This window comes from Microtus pennsylvanicus, chromosome 20, assembly GCF_037038515.1.
Source record: "Microtus pennsylvanicus isolate mMicPen1 chromosome 20, mMicPen1.hap1, whole genome shotgun sequence".
In the NCBI taxonomy this organism is placed as follows: domain Eukaryota; kingdom Metazoa; phylum Chordata; class Mammalia; order Rodentia; family Cricetidae; genus Microtus; species Microtus pennsylvanicus.
In genome coordinates this window covers 29,952,594-29,967,146 of record NC_134598.1, presented here as the reverse complement: position 1 = coordinate 29,967,146, position 14,553 = coordinate 29,952,594, and the positions used below count along the sequence as shown (strand labels likewise).

The following is a 14,553-nucleotide window of genomic DNA, read 5'->3' as shown; positions in this document are numbered from 1 at the left end:
CATGGGATGCATGCATGTGATGGCATGGGAATGCATGCATGTGATGGCATGAGGATGCATGCATGCTGTGGCATGGGAATGCATGCATGTGATGGCATGGGAATGCAAGCATGTGATGGCATGGGAATGCGTGCATGTGATGGCATGGGAACGCACGCATGTGATGGCATGGGAATGCACGCATGTGATGGCATGGGAATGCACGCATGTGATGGCATGGGAATGCATGCATGTGATGGCATGAGGACGCATGCATGTGATGGCATGAGGAATGCATGCATATGATGGCATGGGAATGCATGCATGTGATGGCATGGGAATGCATGCATGTGATGGCATGAGGACGCATGCATGTGATGGCATGAGGACGCATGCATGCTGTGGCATGGGAATGCATGCATGTGATGGCATGAGGATGCATGCATGCTGTGGCATGGGAATGCATGCATGTGATGGCATGGGAATGCATGCATGTGATGGCATGGGAATGCATGCATGTGATGGCATGGGAATGCATGCATGTGATGGCATGGGAATGCATGCATGTGATGGCATGAGGACGCATGCATGTGATGGCATGGGAATGCATGCATGTAATGGCATGGGAATGCATGCATGTGATGGCATGGGAATGCACGCATGTGATGGCATGGGAATGCATGCATGCTGTGGCATGGGAATGCATGCATGTGATGGCATGGGAATGCATGCATGTGATGGCATGAGGACGCAAGCATGCTGTGGCACGTGTGTGCAAGTCAGAGGGTGACTTTTGGTTCCACTATGTGCGTTCCAGTGATGGAACTCAAATTGTCAGGTCTGGTGGCAAGTGCCTTAATCTACTGAACCAACTTGTTGGCCCCCAGAGTCATTATTTTATTCAATTAATATTCACTCATTTATAAAAGAAGCAAACGGTTGAAAAAAAAATCAAAATCCTTCCTAAAGTCAGCTGTCCCATTTGTACTTTAAAAATATGGGAACCAGTAATTTTTTTTGAAGTCAGTTTGGGGAAGGTTTCTCTTTTTTTCTGTTTTACAATAATTTATTTTATTTTTAAATATTTTCTTTCTTTATATCTGCTTGTGATGTTTGGTGATGTCTATATGTCCCAAGAGTCCACATGATTCATATATATATATATATATATATATATATATATATATATATAGAGAGAGAGAGAGAGAGAGAGAGAGAGAGCTCTACATTTTTCTCTGCTCCCCTCTCTGCCTCTCTCCTCCTTTTCAATCATGCTCCCAAGATTGGGGAAAGTTTTCTAATGTTTGCAACTCACTTAAATGATCTCATTCATAAGAAACTGTAGCAGATTTCTACATATCTTTTCAATAGTAATCCTCCTCCTCCTCCCCCTCCCCCTCCTCCTCTTCCTCCTCCCCCTCTTCTTCTTCTTCTTCTTCTTCTTCTTCTTCTTCTTCTTCTTCTTCTTCTTCTTCTTCTTCTTCTTCTTCTTCTTCTCCTCCTCCTCCTCCTCCTCCTCCTCCTCCTCCTCTTCTTCCTCCTCCTCCTTCTCTTTCTCCTCCTTCTCTTTCTCCTCCTTCTTCTTCGTTCTTCCTCTGAAAATGCCATGTTTTATGTATGCTCCTTCTTTCCCACAGGTCCTAAGCTTTCATCCCCCATTTCTTTTCAAAGCCACAAGCCCCTTTAGACACATCTCCCGCTACAATGTTTATTATTGTTCTAATCTGACAATTCCAGGAGAATGCGAGATGGTGCCTTGGTTATGTCTGGGAGCTTTGTGAATGAAAGCTAAATTTTCTGCTTCCTTTCTGTGGTTAGTGTGGATGGATCTCTCAGTCCTGGAGGAGAGAAAACATTTTCTACCAGGCTCCTGGAAATTGCTTCTATGATTTTCCGCTAGTCTACTCTGATATCCACACCTTATCCATTCTCCCAGGTAGTTCTGGAAACCCCGCCTAGGACAAATACACCCATTGGTTGTTTCTAAGCTCCATCTCTTCTTGGTATTTCAGTTCCCTTTGGAGAGCTCTGTCCTTCCTCCTTCACTCATGACATTTGCCCCACTGGTGGACTCTGAATAAGTTACTACACCTATTAACAGAGTCCACACACACAGCTACCGTAATAGGTGTAGGATAGACACGGCACCCCATTAAGGCTGAAGAGACACAAGGAAATATCGCTCAAGTTCAGCCACACTTCAGCCTGTGTAGTTTATCTTCTGCAGCTTTTCTGGAAGCTTCCTTGGCATCTGTCCCTGCAAGAAATCCCTTCTTCTCCTGTCCAGATCTCTGCTTCATGCACACCGTTTGGTCTTTCTCAAGACCGGTATTAAGGCAGAATTCATTCTAACGTAAGTTTGACCCTGTAAACTGTGTAAACTGTGATACAAACCCAGGGATAGAAGATAGTTTTGATCTCGTGGGACAACTCTAACCAATCGGTGATAAGTCTCTGGCGATCTGTGGGGGGAGTGATCCAGAAGCTGACTCTGCTCTCAGCAGACATGTGTGCAGTGATCGCTTAGTAATGTCTGCAGACTCTAGGGTGAGGAGTGCCTGGTGACTTGTGATCTGGGGGCCATCGGTCTAAGTGAAAGTTGTCAGGTTTGGTGGTGACTTTCTGGTTGCCTTTCCCTCTGAGCCATTTCACCGGCCCAGCTGTTCTCCTCTTTTTGAAGACAGGGTCTAAAGTGGTCCAGGCTGGCCTTGAACTTCCCATGTAATGTCGAGGTCCCAATCTTCCAGTCCTTTCTGGACTCTACCCATCAAGACTAGGGTTGCAGGCACGCACGCCACAGCTGGCTCAGCTGCCCTTTTCTCTCTCGCTCTTTCTGTTCATGTGGATTTATCCCTATTTTCTACCTGCTTTATTCCTTTACAGTCATGCTGCTGAGATTTCAGCAGGGAGGAGGGGATGAAAGCTTGTGTTCCTCCTTCTTTACTTAGCCATCAGGAATCAGAGAAGCTTTGGTTTTTTTTTTTTTTTTAAAAAAGGCAGTCAGCAAGTTCCTGAAACACAGCAACTTAAGCAGAAATTAAATCTCCAAATCTTAGCCACTATTTTTAAGGAAATGTGAGCACTCAGAAACCTAATATGCTCCAGGGCAAAGCATCTTTGCTCAAAAAGAAGCAATAAATTCCATCCTATGAATCAGTCTGTTTCATGAGAACAGCCGTGGTCCTGCGGTTTCACAAGTGAGCCCAACTCGATGTGGGCTCCTACGCCCCTCAGACCCTCATCCCTGCTTTATCTATAGCAGGGATCTGCCAATGGGGCCCTCCAAAACCCCCAGCTCTGTGTGAGCTGCCCCCCCATCCCCTGTTGTCTCTCTTGCTCTCCGCTGTGGTGTGGGAGGCTGTGGTGTCATAGCAACAGTCACCGGCTGTTCTCGCGGTAATCTCTCTTGTAATCAGCTGCCACCATGGCTACCGAGCGAAACCAAGGAGAGATGAGGACATTAATTCATTCATCTGAAAATAACACGCCCGGAAGTGCCGGCCGTGGACTTGTTTACCTTGACACGATACATCTTGACATCTTTGGGGTCAGGACAAGCTGCTCTTTCGGATAATTTTCTGTAAATTTCCCCAGACGTAGGCTCCCCAAAGCTTCTCTCAATACCTCTCCACATTCAGATAGCTCACAAAGCAAAAAAATGATGGAAGAAGAGGTCCAGGTTCTGTGCAAAGTAAAGCTTATGAATGAGAGGATGCTGGTTCCTTCCAGAGGAAAAAGAATACACAATTGTGGATATGAAATTGAGTGTGAAATTTAGTATTTACTTAATATGGAAAAAAATTACAGCAAATTATAAAACTTTAAAATCTGACAAATATTACAAAAACCAGAAAGAAAAATATCTCTTTGAAAACATTTTTATTTATTTATTTATTTATTGTGTGTATGTGTGTGTATGTATATATATATATATATATATATATATATATATATATATACATACATACATATATATACACTAATGCTACGGTGTCTGTGTGGAGGTCATCTCCCCCTCTACCATGTGGGCCTCAGAAATAGAACTCAGTGATCAGGCTTGGTGGCTAGTCCCTTTACCAACTGGGTCATCTTACCTGTTTACCAAAAGAATATCTTTATTATTGACTTTTTAATACACCTCTTCACTACTTCTACCACTATTTTTTTCTCTGAGACAGTCTCCTGCTGTTAGGGAATATTATTGTCAGGTGTGTGACTTTTGTTTACGCTGCATTTGTTTAACTCTGTGAAGCTATGTTACTGTGCCTGTCTAAAACTCCTGATGGTCCCAATAAAGAGATGAACAGCCAGTAGCGAGACAGGAGCAAGGATAGGTGGGGCTGGAAGCCAGAGAGTATAAATAGAAGGAGAAATCTGGGCGAAGAAAGAGGAGCAAGAGAACAAGGAGAGGAGGACGTCAGGGGCCAGCCACCAAGCCAGCCACGAAGGAAGAAGTAAAGAAAGGTAAACAGAAATAGAGAAAGATAAAACCCCAGAGGCAAAGGGTAGTCAGGATAATTTAAGTTAAGAAAAACCAGCAAGAAATGAGCCAAGCTAAGGCTGGGCATCCATAACTAAGAATAAGCCTCCGTGTATGATTTATTTGGGAGCTGGGTGGCGGGCTCCCGCAAAGCCAGAAGAATAGAACATCACACAACATCCTGCCTCAACGCCCCACCAAGTGCTGAAGTCACAGGTGTGTTCTGCCATGCCCGTACAATGGCATTTCCTACGGAGGGACAATCCATTCTCTCCGTAGCATGGGAGGAGGGGGTCTCTACAACCTCCAGGCGTAGCAGGAGCATTTCCTAGACTATCAACGGAGGGAAATTTTTATTAAGTTGGCTTTCATAAATGAACTCTAAGATTGCATACGTATTTCAAGTTTACTTGTGTGGGAGCTAAATGGCCGCCTCCAGTTTGTTCTCCATAGCCAGCCTCGCTGTAATGACAGATGATAATGTCAGTGTGTCATTTTAGATCACGAGCGGTAGATTACCCAGCAATGGAAAAGCCCATTCCTTTTACAAATGACCGCTTTGGGGTGTAATTTTTTAAAGAAATACGACTGTTTGGGGGAAGGGTTATAATTTGCTTCCCAATGTCAGAATAATTTCTGTGGCTCTTACTGCGTGTGTCCCCCTTTCCTCCCGGCCACAGCGCCACCCACTCGTGGAGCACCCTTCACACATGTGGGCACTCTGGTCTTCAGCTCAAGCTTTACGCGTGGCCTCTGACACAGGCTTGGCCATCTCCTGGGGTTACAGTGGGCGATCCTACTGCTTTTGGAAGGTTTGAACTCCATGGGCGAGGTCATATAGAACTCTGGGCTCCAGCTCATATAAGCAGGGATTCTGGATACTCAAAACATAGGCAGGATCTGGAAGGTCCACATTCTTGATGGTTTCTTTCCTTGGCCCTGTGGACTTCTCATTCGGGTGGAGGGTGCACCAGAAGAAATGCCAGCGCTCTGTCCTTATAAATTCCGGGCCCAGACTGGAGTCCCCACTGCTCAAGTTCAAGCATGGACATTATATATATATTCTAATCTTTAAAGTATTCCACCCTGTGTGAGGTTACATGTCATGTAAATTTTTCTGGAACATGGAGCTGTGTTGAAAACATTAATGGAGTACCCCCAGGCCTTTAGAAACATCTGAAGCCTCTGTTTTCATCAGCCTGCCTCTGTAGGAGGGGGCAAACCTCCAGCCGTCTGCCAGATTGAGTTAACACCGGACTAGAGACAGCTCTCTGATTGATTTATCTATTTATTTATTGAGACAGAATCTTCTATGTGCGTAAGGCCAGCTTTGAACTCATGATCCTCGTGCCAAAGTACTAGGATTACAGCAGATTTAAAATTTTGTTTTCATCTAGAAGCCAAGCATAGAGGCTATCCCTGACTGAGGTCTTCAGTGCCCATCGTCTCTTGTCCTTTTCTGTGTCCATATGTCAGGAAGCTGTCATCTGGAGGGGGACCTAAAGGCCAGGGGGAGCCGGGCGTTTTTCCTTTCTCTGCCCGAAGCCTCTTAGACTCTTTCTTTGGACAGACTTCTGTGCTTCTCGTTCCAACATTTCATTAGGGGTCCTGGGTCCCAAGTTCTTACAGCCACCGGCTCCTCCTTTTGTCCTTGCAACTCAGTGGTTCTCAGTGTGAGACGTGTCTGCCTTCCCTGCCCTCCTTCCTACATACTCAAGGGATATTTAGCGATTTCTGCAGGAATGTCAGATTGCTAGAACTTGGGGGGAGGGTGCAGTAGGCATCTAAGTAGATAGAGGGGAAGCATACTGTGACATACAGGACAATCCTGCCCCTCTCCCAGCTAAGAATCATCCTACCCAAACAACAGTTGAGAGAGCCCACTCTAAGGATCCTGCTCTAGGGGAAGGTAACAATGATACCAGCAACTGCGATCTCCTGTTTGCTTGATTGACCCTTCCAGTGCTGAACCAGTTCCCCAAATTAAAATCCCCTTGTTTAAACACTTAAAAGTGCTTATCCTGATTTGAGCATGACATAATATATACATGTATGGAAACGTCACATGGTACTCTAGGAATGTATTCAATTCTTATGAACCAGTCAAATTTGAAACTAAACACTTGAGCTAGGCATGGTGGTGCACACATTTAATCCCATCACTCAGGAAGCAGAGGCAGCCCGATCTCTGAGTGTGAGACCAGCATGGTCTACATAGAGAGTTCCAGGACAACCAGGGCTACACAGAGAAATCCTGTCTTGAACAATCAACCAACCAACCAACCAACCAACCAACCAAACAAACAAACAAACAGACACTCAGACTTGGTTATGGTTTCTATTGCTGCGACAAAACACCATGACCACAGAGCAAGCTGGGGAGGAAAGGGTTAATTTGGCTCACACTTCCAGATCACAGTCCAGCACTGGAGGAAGTCAGGACAGGGACCCAAGCAGGGCTGCAATCTGGAGGCAGAGGCCATGCAGGGGAGCTACTTACTGATTTGCTTCTCCTAACTCGCTCAGCCTGCTTTCTTATAGAACCCAGGACCAGCAGCCCAGGGATGGCACCACCCACAATGGGCTGGGCCCTCCCCCATTGATCACTAATTGAGAACATGCCTTACACTGGACCTCACAGAGGCATTTCCTCAACTGAGGCTCCTTCCTCTCTGATGACTCTCTCTTGTGTCAAGATGACACACAAAACCAGCCAGTACATACTTGAAGGATGGTTTTATAGCTCAGCAGCAGAGAACTTGTCTAGGTTCAATTCCCACTACTACACAAAGAGAATAAAATAGACACGTGAAGGGTCTTCTGTTCTCCTGGTCAGACTGACACCCTCTCTAAAACAAAAGCTGCTTTTCTTTTCCACTCTATCAAAACTACCTACCTATTTCTCTCTCACCTTCCCGTGAATTCTGTTTTGTTTTTTTTTTTAACCAGGGCCGCCTCCCCACCCCACTGATTTCAGATTGCTACAGTTTTCAAAAAGTACTTTTGAATGAGTAGACCATGTTAGTTTACAACGATGCTCACCTGTATGAAATAAGAAGTAGAAAAGGGGGGGCTGGAGAGATGGCTCAGCAGTTAAGAGCATTGCGTGTTCTTCCAAAGGACCCGAGTTCAATTCCCAGCAACCACATGGTGGCTCACAACCATCTGTAATGAGGTCTGCTGTCCTCTTCTAGCAGGCATATATGCAAACAGAATATTGTATCCATAATAAATAAATAAATATTTAAAAAAAAAGAAGTAGAAAAGGCATAGCATGTCTTTAGGGCCAAGGAGATGGCTCTGTGGGTACACGTTGGTGGCACACGTGTGGGGTCCCGAGTTCTGACCGTCAGCAGCCACATACAGAGGCGGCTGTTGCGGTACACGTTCTGTACTCCAGAGCTGTGGGGCCAGAGACAGGCAGATCCCCTGGGCCTCGCTGGCCGGCCAGTCTAGCTGAAATGGCAGGCACCGGGTTGAATGATGAGGCTCCATCTCAAAAATAAGATGGAGAAGCAATTGAGGAAGAAGAGATCACAACCCTGACTTCTGGTCTTAGAGTATGCCTACAGTTCACACACACACACACACACACACGAGAGAGAGAGAGAGAGAGAGAGAGAGAGAGAGAGAGAGCGAGCATTCAAATAAATTCAACCACCAAGACCTTTCAAATTGTGTTATTATAGCAAAACATATTTGTTAGTTTAATACCACTATAAATATAAACTGTAGATTAAATCAGATTAATGTGGATTCTTTGGAGATTCTTCCAAATTTCTTATTAGACTTAATTGCATAGAATGCCATTGGGTTTTTGTGCATCTTGTCATTCCTTTGCATAAAAATAAAATTGAGGGAAAATTCTGGGGTACTCTAAAAAAAAGCAAAGAAAATGTATTTTGGTATCTTCCATGTTTGGGGGGCGTCTATCAGCTTTCTGGATCCGCCCAGTAAAAGATGGGTGGATCAAAACAACAATTTAGGGGTCTAAAAGTTCAAAATCAAGGTGTTGGTAAGGACTGCTCCCTCTAAGGGTACCAGGGGATCTGTGCCTTCTGTGGCCTCAGGCATCCCTTGTTGTAAATGAGGAGAAATCTGGGAAGAAAAGATGGGGAACAAGAAAAGGAGAAGAGGGTATCAGGGGCCAGCCACGCAGCTACACAGCAAGTCTTGGAGTAAGAAGTAATGTATGCAGAATAGAGAAAAGTAAAAGCCCAGAGGCAAAAGACTGATGGGATAATTTAAGTTAAGAAAAGCCAAGCTAAGGCTGGGCATTCATAAGAAAGAATAAGTCTCTGTGTATTCATTTGGGAGCTGGGTGGGAGGCCCCTCACAAAGACCAAAATAATAATAATAATAATAATAATAATAATAATAATAATAATAATAAAAAAAACAACCAACTGGGATCTAAAAATGAATGCACAGTCTCAGCTACTAATGGGCGAGATGAAGCTGAGAGCAGCATTAGTGTACCCGACATATGCTACACCAGGAGGGAGGTTTTGAGACCCTAGGAAGTAAACACAGAGAAGCCGTCCCCCCAGAGAGTCCCAGCTTAGCCACACCAGCCCCTGGAATGCTCCAGGGTGAGCAAGGTCAGAATACATGTTCCAGACGCGGTGGCGGGGATGCTGGGGGAGACATGGCTTTCTAGTCGCGGTTCCTGGGGAGCAGGCGGTACAATGAGGGCAGCTGGAGGCCAATGGCCAAGTGCAGATCAATACAACCCACTAAGGAGCTGGTGGAGAGCCATCGAGGGTGTCAATCAAAGGAATACCATCTCCAGATTTGTCTTTGAAAGATCAGTCTGAGAGCGTCACTGCCAAGGGTGTTTTGTTCTTGTCTTTTCTCCTAAATTCAAAGGTCATTCCTCACTTCCTCTCACTGTCTCTCGACAGCTTTCACAGGAGTTGGCCGCTCTCTTCTTTTTGAAGTCCTTTGCCCTTCATCCCCTTACTCTAGCCGGTCCCTGATTTACAGCTCCTCTTCCTTGTTGTCTTTTCACCAGCTTGCGAGAAACCTACAAGGCTGGGACTGTCCCCTTTCTCCCCCCTGTCTCTGAGATCTCATCCATACCCGAATCTGTTCCCCAGCTTTGGCCTCTCGCTTGAGCCCCAATTACCCATTTCATTGATTATTCAACACCTTGGATGCAACTTCTTACTGCTGTTTCTTTCGAGCTTTCCAACATGAATAAGTGCTCTCATATTCCTCCAGAATCAAAGGTTTAATTCGACCCTTCCCTTTTCCTCTTTACCTCATATACAACTCCATCCCCAGGTCATGGGTCATCCCAGTCTGGTCACTGAAGCAGATGCTCAGTTCATCTACTTGCCTCCCATTTCCACCATCAGCACCTTAGAAAGGACCCCCGGGTGTCCGTCACCTAGACAACTGCTATAGCTTGCACACACATGAGACGGGGTCTCACGGAACTCAGGCTACCCTTGAACTTACTATGCAGCAGAGTGTATGGCTATTTTAGAGCCCCCAGGGCATAATTGGGGGACCTGCTGCTTTTAGGCTTATTTTGATGGAGCGTATATGAGCAATATGTATGACTGAACAAGGATGGTCCACCTTGAACTCACTAAACAAAAGAAAATAATAAGCACGGGTTGATGGTCTTACGATCTCCTTCGGAGACAAGCCCCCTAACCTAAAGAATTCCATAATTCCCTCCCTTGAACTTTCTCAACTTCCTGCCTGGTGCATACCACACGCCCAGCAAGAATTTTAACCAGTTAAATCGTTCCGTGTGGAATCCAAATATCTTGCAAGGTTTTCTACGACCTGTTTCCTATCTGCATTCCTCATCCGGGACTACATCTCTACTTCTATTCCCTGAATACGCACATCCCTTTTCTGCCTCAGGCCTTTGCTCTCGCCGTTCTTTCCTAACCCTGCTATTAATGTGGCAATGTTTTTCCTACCCTTCAGAATTCAGTCATACCTTCCCAGAGATGCCATCCTGATCTGTTCCCTATAAAGGAGCCCCCACCTTCATTACTTTATGCTTAGCAGTTCTGGGGGGTGGGGGGAGAGTATCTGCCTGCTCATTTGTTCATTCTTTTTTTCTCCCCATACATCATTCATTCTTCCCAGCAGTTAGAAGCTTATGCTCTGTGATTGCTATATAGCATGGTACCTCAGGGAGATCTCTACTTACCCATAACCCATCTGTCTTCAAAGCTCTCAGCATTGTGTTTGTTCATTATATTGTAACATTTACTCTTCGCAGGCATCCTCGGTGGTAGCTTTATTATTCCCATGCTATCAGTAAGGAAGCTGCTTTGGAGGGTAAGATGACCTACCTACACCAGCCCTCATGGACACTGAGAATGATGGGGGACAAAAGCTCACCATGATGGTTAATATTGTTTGTCACTTCGGTGACAAGGCTGAGAGGTGCCTAGCGGCTTGGTAGTGCACGCTTGTGGCTGTGTCTGTAAGAGTGTTTCCTGAGAGGGCTAACTAAGGGTGTTAACTAATGGGCTAACGAAACCATAACTGCCACGTGGGAGAAAAGGGAAAAGGCCAGGAGCAACGGCTTCCACTTCCTCAACTTTCTGGCTGCCATGTTAAGAACCCCCACTCTGTCTCCTCCCCACAACCGTCGTGCCCCGCCTCCTCTCAGGTCCAGAGCTGACCACAGAGGAACCCAAGCCAGCCTTCTTCTCAGCTGTTACTTCAGCCCGTGTTTGTCACAGCAGCAGTAAACACAACCAAACTTGCCAGTGTGGGCAGGGCTGAGCTCACAAATTGCCTCTCTGCATCGTAGTATTGTAAGTCTCAAGCCCATGGCCCCTAGAGGAGCCGGAGGGAGCAGGAAAAACACAAGTTAGGGTGCAATTTCATCTCTTCTTTTACTTGACCTATTCTGACGAAGTCTCTGGTCTTGCGTCAAATAAACTTGTCAGCTGATGATGTTTTAGCAATGGTTTCACGTTTTATTGGTTTTGGTTTTTCTCCCCAGTGTTGGGGATCAAGTCCAAGGCTTCATGAACGCTAGGCAAGTGTTCTCCTGTTGAACTGTATCCCCAGTCTTAGTGCTTTTATCTGGGGAAAACACCTTCCTCATACTGTAAGAATTCTGTGTTGCCATTTGGTCCCAAGGGTACGTCTCCCCTTTTTCGTCCTAAAATTAACATGTGACCTGAACCAGCCAATCGGATGACTGCTTCCCCAGTCTCCATGCTCAGTCTAGGCAAGGGTGTGTGGTTTGAATCAGGCCTGTCAGTATCTCTCCTGGAACACTGTTTGATCCCCAGAGACAAGAATTCCTCTGGGGTTGTCATTCCTTAGCGCGGTGATAGCCAGAGGCTGCAAGTGACCACCTTCGTTACGTGGAGTCTTCTGGGAGGAAGAGAAGCTAGACAGGCACCGTCAGAAGCACAGGGATGGATGGAGAGAGACAGAAATGGACAGATAATGCAGTTTTAACCCAAGAACCTAGCCGCTGCTTATCCCGCTATTTGGTTAACATTTGCTTCCTCACTAAATGGTTCCGCAGGCAGGAGATGACATCTGCCTTTGCTTCTCACGGCTCTGCCCAGGGCTTAAGGAAGCAGCTGCCATGGTGTAGGTGTCCATATGTACGTGAACAGGGCTACTGCCTCTACCAGGACAGCAGCTCAGAGCATAATGATAATGTTCAAGAGAAATAATTTCTAGCTATGACTTTTAGAAGGAGTTGCTTGGACATAGGGGGCTAGATTAAAATTGGAGGAAACTCAGTCTTACTAGAGTATAACTCAACTTGTCAATACATAATGAATCCTTTAAAAAATGTTTAGTCCCGGTGAATATGGATTGGAACAAAACAGGGACAATATATTCTGGCCCTGTTCTTCAAAAAATGTGGGTCATGTCTGAGGCACTATAATTTAATTTGACTCTAATATGTCTTTGAGTCCCCTGTCGGATTACAACCTGATTCACCAGTCACTCGCAGGCTAAAAATAGAGGGAGATACAAGAGGTTCTCATCACTTAGCAAGGAGTGTTTTTGCTCAAAGAACGGACATAAATCAGAGGCGGTGCGTCACTCGCCTCCATCCAGAGCTGGGTACGCGTGGTGCCTAGCAATTGTTTCAGATTGAAAAGACCATTGCGTTCAAATCATCGTCATTCAGGAGAGGCAGCCTGAGATTGTCACCGGCGGCCACTTGAAAGTCTGCCCCCCAGCCAGCCTCCTAATCAGTCCTGGCTCAAGAGGCCTGAGTTCCTGATCACTGGCAGTTTTATCTGGTTTCCAGGGGAGCGGCTGAAATCATGTCAGGGACTGAGAGGAAGGAAGAAAATGTGAGATTTCTCCTGGACGTGTCTGGGAAATCTCTAGCTTACTTTGTGCTCCAGCTTCCCTCTAGGATAAAATCAAAGTGGTTAGGCACCTGCATCCCACACCTGCCATGTGTTCGGTCCTCAGGGAGCCCGAAAGGAGGAACAGCCCCTCCTTCCGGTGCTGAGTCCCAAGGAGAAGGTGCTGACCTTTGATGCTTCAAATTCAGGAGGAAGAATAATTGAATGACACTTGGTGGCTGTGGCCTGTTTGGCAGTAGGTGGAGCCCGGGGCTGGGGTTATGGGTAGGGACAGAAATGAACATGGATGGAACATGCAACTACACGCTGGGCATGGCAATGTAGTAATGTCTACACGTTGGGCAGATCAAGGAGCTCTGACAGATCATTGTGGACCAGGTGGCTCGGAAGCCACAGACCTCGATGTCTCTCAGTGAGATGGAAAGTCAAGATCTGGGTTCTGGTGTGATCCGGTTCGGGGGGGGGGGCTATTTTCCAGCCGAGGTTCTGTAACCCCCATGGAGCCATCAAGTGAGTTTCATATACGCTTAGGAGCAGCGAACTGGTCTCCTTGAATGCCCAGGGCTCCCTGGTAACTCCGTGAGCTAAATTCAAAAGAGCTACGGCTCTCCCAAGGATGGTTTCCTGCAGGAACGTGGTAGGGCCGGTAGGGCACACTGCCCTGACTCCATCACCCAATACTTGGACTCTGGCACACATCCTAATTTTCTCTTTTTATACAAGTGGACAATTAACTTCTAGGATACCTGGTTCTTAGCTTCCCTAATAACGGGGACAAAAATAAATAATAATTGTTTTAAAAGGCAGCCACTACTGTCACCGGATTCTGAAGACGCTGAAGTGGAGAAAATGAAGTCGCTCGATCTAGTCACGGACACCGCTGGCCGAGAACATCACTAAAATGCGCCATGTCCTTGGCTGGACTAAGGTTTTGCCTCAGAGCTTGGCGAGGGAATGTGATATGAAAAATGTCACCTCTACCCAGCTTTCTCAGTCTGTTGATGATTTTTAAGAATACCCCACCCCCACCACCACCATGTGTGTTACGTGTTTACATACGTGTGCAGGGGTGAAGGCCAGAGGAGGGCGTTTCACGACCTGGTCTACCACTCTGCCTTATTCCGTTGCTCTCACTGGAGCGGAGCTGGTCGCCAGCAAGCCCCAGTCCACTCTTGTCTCTGCCCCACCATACGCAATACTAGGGTCCCAGCTGTGGCCACGCCTGGCCTTTTTACATGGGCTTGGGATTAGAACTCAGATCCTCAAGTTTGTGCAGCTGATCCACTGCTCCAGCTGCTCCGGCGAAACCTTGTCTCCCCATTTGCAGAAGTTTTCTTCCCTAACTCACGCTTATCTTTCAATGCTATCTTCTCCCTTGACAACTGGAAGTTTTTAGATTTTGTTCAATGATTCCTAGTGATCTTTTCTGTTGTTTCCCCATATTTACTTCCAGGCTTAAAAAAAAAAAAATCCTTCCTTGAAGATAAATATAGTTCAATGCAGTTTATTTTCTTCTGGTCATTTAATATTTTTCTGACCTAGCCTTTTTTATTAGTGGTATGCATATGTGCACACTTGCCACCATACATGATGGAGGTCAGAGGTTAACTCTCTGGGGCAGGTCCCTTCCTGTCATCCTTCTGTGGGTTCCACACATCTACTTGGGTCATCAGGCCCGAGCAGTAAGCACCTTCTCCCGGTGAGCCACAAAGCCCCACTGGCTATTCTTCTGAGACAGGCTCTCACCACGCTGCTCAGACCCTTGAA

At 46.1% G+C, this 14,553-nt stretch overlaps 1 protein-coding gene across 4 annotated transcripts in view; it reads left to right on the top strand.

Moving 5' to 3' along the window:
- The first annotated feature begins 4,374 nt into the window (after window positions 1-4,374).
- Window positions 4,375-14,553, top strand: part of Tmcc3 (transmembrane and coiled-coil domain family 3) — a 306,403-nt gene continuing 296,224 nt past the window's right edge. For 2 of the 4 annotated variants that reach the window (XM_075954041.1, XM_075954039.1), the window contains exon 1: window positions 4,381-4,443. The gene's annotated coding sequence lies outside the window, so the exon portion shown is untranslated. Of the gene's footprint in view, window positions 4,444-14,553 lie in introns of all 4 variants that reach the window. The other 2 variants (XM_075954038.1, XM_075954042.1) reach the window with 2 other exon arrangements.